Source organism: Balaenoptera ricei, chromosome X (assembly GCF_028023285.1).
Source record: "Balaenoptera ricei isolate mBalRic1 chromosome X, mBalRic1.hap2, whole genome shotgun sequence".
Taxonomy (NCBI): Eukaryota; Metazoa; Chordata; class Mammalia; order Artiodactyla; family Balaenopteridae; genus Balaenoptera; species Balaenoptera ricei.
The window spans coordinates 25387250-25395882 of NC_082660.1; the positions used below are offsets into that span (position 1 = coordinate 25387250).

At 36.8% G+C, this 8633-nt stretch overlaps 1 pseudogene; it reads left to right on the forward strand.

Moving 5' to 3' along the window:
• Positions 1-5663: 5663 nt before the first annotated feature.
• LOC132357925 (dynein light chain 1, cytoplasmic-like) lies at positions 5664-8074 on the forward strand (annotated as a pseudogene).
• Positions 8075-8633: the final 559 nt, after the last annotated feature.

The window sequence follows — 8633 nt, forward strand, 5'->3', positions numbered from 1 at the left end:
TCTCTTAGGGCCTTTGTACTAGCTGTTTCCTTTGCCTAGAACATTCTTCCACCAGAGTATTATTTATCTTTCCCATGGCTGTCCTCTTCCTCTCGAGCTTTTGCTCAATTCTCACTTCCCCAAAGATGCTACTCTGACCACTCTATTTAATTCTGCACCTTGTTCTCAGCACCTCCAGCCCTCCTGATTTCCCTAACCTTCTTCTGCTTCGGTTTCCTTTTTCTACAGTACTCATCAGCTTTAACATACTAGAACATTTATTGATTTATTATATTTATTTTTCACCATCTTCCTTACTCCAGTAGAATGTAAACTCTAGGAAGGCAGCACATTTTGCCTGTTTTGTTCACTGATGAATCCCAAACACCTTGAAAACTGCCTAACACACAATAAGCACTTTACAAAAGTATACTAAATATATTACCAAACGTTTATTAATCAAGATCATATGTCTATGATTTATATATATATGAATGTATATGTATGGAATAATTTTAATGAATTAAACTTTTATGAGTAAATATATCTGATTGCTAGTGTAACATGAAATTTGCCATGTCAGAATTTTCTAAATGAAATAATAAAGTTTCTTTAGTAAATGTTAATTTGTTTCAAAGTGTTTTAACGGTGATATAAAATCCTAGATGTGTTCAAGTGGGCTGAGATAATGATATTAAAGAAAATTCTAATTTCCTTGATGCCCAACCCCTTCCGTCTTTAACACTTACGGCGCTTCATTAAAATGCATGTTGTATTTAATTTTCCAGGAAATTTCAGAGCATATAAGAAGTACATATATTCAAAGCGATTTCCAGTTAAACTAGCTGAAACTTTTAAAATGTTAAGTCCATGTCTTTTTAAATAGAGCCTGTGTCTTTTCTAGATGTGGGGCTGCTCTTGGCATGCTTGCACAGGTCAGTGTGTTCAGAATAGTCAGAATACCTTTATCCTTTGTTTGGTTCTCCTATTTCCTAAACCCTTTATCACATTCTGTACCCTCTCCAAGTTACTGATATTGATTTCAAAGCCCCAAAGCAGACATAGTATTCTCATAACACTTGACCACTGCTGACAGCTGTGGGAGGAAAGCTTGCTGTTTTTAGAGCCTCTGCTGCAGTGTACACATCCCATTTTCATCCCTCCTTTCTTAAAAGAATTATATTACTGACAAATTTAACTTTGAACCCATAAATAATCCTTGGAATATTTTTCTGGCAACTACTTCAAAGCTGGTTATTTCTGATTGTGTAGTCATGGAAATCACGTTTTATCCTTAAACTTATTCTATACTTATCAATGTTAAAATTAGCATTTTTTCTCTCTTTCTACTTGTGAAGGTCAATTTTCCCTCTCATCTTGTTGTCAAAGCTTGTGTTTCCAGTAAAATTTACAGTCTAGTATGAACCATCTCTCTTCCGATATAAGTATAAACCCTTTGAGGACAAGGTTATGTCCCATTCATTTTTGTATTCCCTACAGAATTTAGCACGTAACAGGTACTCCATTCCACCTAGCACCAACACAGCCTGGTCCCTCATTATCTCTCACCTGGACTGTAACTTCCTAACTAGTCTCCCCACCTCTGGTTTCTTCATAACTGACCTGGGCCACAGACATAGTAAATTACTTGTAAGTAGCCTGGATATAACCTGTTCTATCTGCCAATACACATGCTACTCCCTCTCACCGAAGTGTCTTTCACCCAAATCTGCCTGGCTCAATCCTGCACATCCTTCCAGCTTCAGTTATTATATTACTTCCTCTGCAAAGGCACCTTGGATGCCTCAGAGTGGCACTACAACCTTGAGCTTAAGGGCTCAGACTCTGAAATCAGATGGCTGGGGTTGGTTTATCTTGCCTCGTACTAGTTGAATAACCTTAGGAAAGTTATTTAACCTTTTTGTACCTCAGTTTCCTTAACTGGAAAGTAAGGAAAATAATGGCATCAATTTCATCAGGTTGTTGTAAGGATTAAATAAGTTAATATATAAAAAGAGCTTAGAACAGTACCTGTCTCATAATAAGCAGTAAATGAATGTTAGCTTTTATTATTAGTACAGTAGATATATTGACATTGCTAGTTTGTTACCACTCTGGTCCCTTAAGCAGAGTTCAGTATATAATTTTATTATCTTTGTTTAACACTGATTTTTAAGTGGAAATGTAACTGACATATAACATATTACTTTCAAGCATACAACATAATGATTTGATATACGTATATATTGTGAAATGATCACAATAAGTCTACTTAATATCCATCACCACAAGGTTACAAATTTATTTATTTTTCTTGTGATGAGAACTTTTAAGATCTACCCCCTTGGCAACTTTCAAATATGCAATACTGTGTTGTTAACTATAGTCACCATGCTGTACATTACATACCCAGACGTATTTATTTTATAACTGGAAGTTTGTAGTTTTTGACCACTTTTACCCATTTTGCCAGACTCCCACCCCCATTCTGGCAGCCACCAGAGACCAATCTGTTCTCTCTATCTAGGAGTTCAGGGGTTTTTTGTTTGTTTTTTTAACATTAATTTTAAATTATTTTTACCTCCTGACCAAACCATGAGCTGACTGAGGACAGATATTTTTACTCAGTCATCTGCCGGATCTAGCACAGTGCTTAATATTCAAAAGAGCACAATACATATTTTTGGAATAACTTAACAAGCAATCTGAATTATCTTTTTAATGAAACCATCAACATCTAATGATTAGTTCCTAATACCTGACCAAGGAATGCGTGATAATTTTAAAGTATCACGCTTAAAAAGTGGTGTTGATAGTCATCTTTCATCAGCGTCAGGAGCTATGCCAGTCACTGTACTGAATATAATGTTTTCTTCTAAACCAACCCTATGAAATAGATTCTATTAAGACATGAGAAAGCTGAGACACAGAAGACTCAAGTAATTTTTTCCTTAGCATAAAGGAATTCAAGAATATAACACTTTGTTTCCTGCCAATTCAACATTCATTCACTGGCCGTTCTACTTCCATGTTTAACACTCACAGGAAAAATAAAATGCTTCAATCATCAATGTTTCATATTGAAAGCGACACTTTTAAAGTATTATTTCAGTACTTCTGGACAATAGTCAACACCTGATGTATGCAAGCAACTTCTACTAATGTCAACAGAAACACAGGGTGTTTGAGATATTTTATTTTCCTAATGAACTGTGTTGCATGAAAACCCTAACGCTGAAATGAGTAACTTTAGATAGCTGGGGCCTTATAACTCATCTAAGTTATAATGGACTCATCTGGTCCATTTTCCATGTTTAGAAACAACATGTTCCTCTGACCTTAAAGATTTTATTTTATAATGATAATTCATTATTAACTCCATTTTAATTATAACCTAAAATCTACTACTATTATATTTTAAATTAATAACTCACATTTAGCTATTAGTAAATTATCTCAAATGGATCCAAAAATATAAGAATAGAAAAACAGTGTGTTTATTCATTCATTCATTCATGTGACTCTGGAAAATCAGACATGTATCCTGCTGAACCTGAACGAGGAAGCATGTAGCCCCAGGAGGTGCTGGCAGCTTTACTCGTCCAAAGGTTAAGGACGAGGAACTGACCAAAACAGAGAAACCAGCTATACTGGGTGGGCTGAATGCACCTAAAACCACTTCTGTAAAATTAAACAGAGGCTCTTCATTTTCTGAGCAGCCAAAAATGACAAATGACAAATGTACATTCTACAAGGTCCCTTTCACAATGTTTGAAACTGAAGGCAATCAGAATATTCAGCCCCCAAATATGCCACTTTGGCATAAGGATTATTTTGAGCTGAAGGCAATTGAGAGTCAACAAACACAGGAAGAGTTCTCTCCCCTTTCCTTATCTTCCTAAAAGCTGGGTATGAATTTCCCTTTGAGGATAATGCTCCCTCTTCCAGCCCCAGTACCAGGAAGACAAGAGGAACTCTTATCATCAAAGACTGGGGTTGACACCAAGATGAGTTTGCATAAACAGACCTTACAAAAATAGCCTTTATCTTCCGTTATTTCCCTCACATATTTCTTAATTACTTTCCCATAATTTATCACCCCTTGAAGCCTAACCCTCTTTCCTTTGTTAAAAGTTATATAAGCCCCCAAGTCCAACTACTTCTTTGAGTTTCACTTCTTTTCTCTAAACTCCTGTGCATGTAAATATTAATAAAAATTGTGTGCCTTTTCTCCTGTTAATCTGTCTTTTATTAGTTTAATTCGAAGGGCCACAGGTTCAGAACTTGAAAGAGTAGAGGAAAAGTTTTTCCTCCCTAACAAGACAAAGTTAGAGTCTTACCTAAAGCTGTGGCTGTGGTTTTTTTGGTCCTTGTTGTTTTTTGTACAGTGTGATTACATGGTTTATTGGATTAACCTTTTGATTTAAGCCAGTTTGTTTCAAATTAATCTGTTGCTTTTGCCCTAAAGAGTTCTTATTAGTACTTAGGGCTTCTAAATTTTCTCCATTGTGGGGTCCCTATTCCAGGAATATAAAGAGCTCTATAGCTTAACTTTGAGGAGTGAAACCCTACTTCTGATATTCTAGTAAGGTTATTATTACCCAGCTATATATTGTTACCCAAATTATCTGCTTGACTGGACCTCTCCATGTCACTATCTGGGTTTTCCATTAGCATGTTATTTCCATCTTTGAGCATACCACCCAGGACCAACACACAACTACAGGCGGCACCATTCACAATAAGCATCCAGTTCAAGCCATGAAGTACATAGCATATGGGACTGGTTGAACATGGCAATCCTGACCCCACCCCTTATTATTTGACCCTTACTTGGATTATTTTTACCCTGGCTTTTTTTCAGAAATTATTTCATGTAGCTTAAAAAAATCTATACAATTAAATTCAAAATTTTTAAAAATTTAAACTTTTATTTACAAGTGTACCCAAATTTTAAAGAAAAAATGATTAGCTCAAAAAATAGAGGCATCCTAGTGTTCTCAGCTTTCTAGTAGCCAATCTGCAAGGGGGAAGTGGCCATTTACCCAGGTAACATTGTCCACGCATTAAAAACAAAACAATTGGGCTTCCCTGGTGGCGCAGTGGTTGGGAATCTGCCTGCCAATGCAGGGGACACGGGTTCGAGCCCTGGTCTGGGAAGATCCCACATGCCGCGGAGCAACTGGGCCCGTGAGCCACAATTACTGAGCCTGCGCGTCTGGAGCCTGTGCTCCACAGCAAGAGAGGCCCGCGCACCACGATGAAGAGTGGCCCCCGCTTGCCGCAACTAGAGAAAGCCCTCGCACAGAAACGAAGACCCAACACAGCCAAAAAAAAATAATAATAAAATAAATATAAATAAATAAATTTTTTTAAAAAGTATATCTTTAAAACAAAACAAAACAAAACAATTGCTTATGTGAAACAAAACTACTCATGGAACTCAAACTAGACATGATATCCTCAATGTTGGTTCAGATTCTGGGAGAAGCAGACACTAAGACAGGATTAAATAAGGCAGAGATTTATTGGGAGAAATGGCTATGGAAAGAGGGGAGGGTACTGAAAGAAGTTTGGGGAGCCATCAGACCACTATGCAATTTGGACCCCTGTGGAAGACAGATGGAAGGAAGGTTGGGTAGGAAAAGTCTTAGACTGCAGTACAGTTTTAAGAAAGTTTCAGTATGGTTGATGGGGAGTCCTTGAGCCAAAGTTGCTCGTTAGAGAAGTCCTATACCTTGCAGGAATACCCCTACTCTAGTATCCCTGCTGCACACCATCATTGGCTAGAAGCAACCTGTGGGAAGTGCTGTGATGGATTCAGAGCTCAACAGCTGAGGCTATTGATCAATTATGCCCCACAGTAGGAGATTTGTGAGCAACATTTTCATGGCTGCCATACCCCCACCCTCATTTCTATGAGTCTGAAAAGGTGATGACTACTGAATGTAAATGATTTACTTGAACCAAGTCTGAAACTTTATGTACCTTGGAAACTGATACTTCCCAATTATTTTAACCTTTATGACCAGCTGGATTTGCCCTTACTCAACTTATACTGGCAATGAGTTTCATAAGTCCTGAAATATGAGAATCCATGCCCCATGGAACTGGCATTCTAGTGAAGGTTATAGACATGTCAGCAATGAAATATAATACAAGGTGAAAGGAAATGCATGTTTAATAAAGGTATAAACAATGTATTGCGGAGGGGCAGGGAGGAATGGGAGGTTTCACAAAGCTGGTATTTCATAAGGGACTTCACAGATGAGTAGTGTTCCAAAGCAGATTAACTGAAAGTAACTCAACTAATATGCATTTATTGTTTGAAGTAATGAGAACTAATGAGTTAATGTAGTTCTGTAGTTCTCAAGCTTTAGTGCACATCAGAATCATCTGGAGAGCTGGTTAAAACACAGATTACTGAATCCACCCCCACCCACAGAGTTTCTGAATCAGTAGGTCTGGGAATAGAGCCTGAGAATTTGTTATTTCTAACAAGTTCCCAGGTGCTGCTGACGTTGTTGCTCTGGGCAGCACACTTGGAGAACCAAGCAAGTAATACAAGAATAGTGGTGTTTTAGAATATGAGTTAATGAGTATGAGAAGTACTCATATGCGTAATGAGTAGGCACTCTCATACTTCTCTCCCTTTAATTAACCTAGAACATGTTATCCATCACAGGATTATTATCAAGAGCACAGGAGCTTTGGAACTGAGCAAGCCTGGGTTCAAGATAGGAATTCTTGGGCTTCGATTTTTTTGTTTGATTGTTTTCTGTTCTTTTGGATTCATTACCTCCCACACCCCCAGGCACTGGCAATCACCCATCAGTTTCTGTCCCTAGAGTTTTACCTTTCCCAGAATGTTATACAAATGGATCAATATAGTGTGTAGATTTTGGGGTCTGGTTTCTTTCACTTGCCAACATGCATTTGACATTTATCTGTGTTCTTACAAATATCAGTATTTCATTCATTTGTATTGCTGAGTAGTATCCCATTGTATGCACACACCACACTGTCTATCCATTCATCAGCTGAAGGACATTTCATCATTTCCAAATTTTGGCATTATGAGTAAAGTTTCTGGAAATATAATCATTTCACTTAGGTAAATATCTAAGAGTGAAGTTTCTACGTCATGTGGCAAGTGTATGTTGAACTTTATAAGAAACTGCCAAACTGTTTTCCAACGTGGCTGTACCATTTTGCATTTCCACAGTGATACATGAGAATTCCAGTTTCTCCACATCTTTGCCAGCATTTAATATTGTCAGTTTATTATTATTTTTTAAGTTAAGCCACTCAAATAAGTATATGGTGGTATTTCGTTGTCGCTTTAAGCTTCCCTAATGATTAATGATGTTAGTATCTATTCATGTGCATATTCGCAATCCATATACTTTCTTTGGTGAAATTTTGCTTTGGTGTTTCTAGTATAGATAACTTATAACACTCTACTCTCAAGTAATATATCACTTCACCTATAGTAGAAGAACCTTTAAATAGTACAATTTATTTACTTTCTCCTGGCCCCTGTGTTATTGTCATAGTTTATTTTTACATCGTTGTAAATACCACAATACATTGTTATTATTTTTTATTTAAGCATTCAATTATCTTTTAGTGTAATTTAGAACATAAGAAAACACCATTTTGTATTTACTCACATATTCCCGAATTCTGGTGTTATTTGGTCTTTTGTATAGATACAGATTTTTATGTGGTATCATTTCCTTTTACCCAAAGATCTTCCTTTAAAATTGTATGTCTGGCCAGCCCCTACCCCAGCAGACTGGATGCAGTCAGCCTGCCCCTACTTCACTGCGACCAAAATGCTGTGATCGAAAATGCTGTTATGTCAGAGGAAATGCAACAGGACTTGGTGGACTGTGCTACTCAGGCACTGGAGAAATATAACATAGAGACGGATATAGCAGCCTATATTAAGAAGGAGTTTGAAAAGAAGCACAATCCCACCTGGCACTGAATCGTGGGGAAGAACTTCAGTAATTACATGACACATTAAACCAAATACCTCATCTACTTCTACCTGGGCCAAGTGGACATTCTTCTGTTCAAATCTGGTTAAAAGCACAGACTGTCCCACACACCCAGTGATACATCCAAAAACAAGGACTACGGCCTAAATTCCAAACACCAGACTTAAATCTTCAGCCTTGCCTAAGGCAACACCTCAATCTTTGAACATTTTTTGTGTTGTTTTATACAAGGCATTCTCTGTACTAATTTGTTGTGGTTCTAAAACAATTAATAAAACAACTTACATTTGTATATATGTTCTATTCCTTACCTCTCTGCCACATATTTTCCCTCCTCATAGTCAATTCCTTTCAAAAAAAAAATAGATACATCTGTTAGAGAAATGTGTGTTTTAAAATAAATAAATACAAATAAAATTGCATGTTGGCTAGTGATGATTTTGCTTTTTGTATGTTTGAATAAATATTTCACTTTTATTACTGAAATATATTTTTACTGGCTATATCATTCAAGGTTGATGTTATTTTCTTTCAGTACTTTAAAGATACTGTTCCACTGTCTCCTGATTCATACTGTTTCCAAAACAATAGTCTCCTATAATTCTTATATTTGTTTCTTTCTGCAAAATGTGTTCCCCCCTCTTTGTC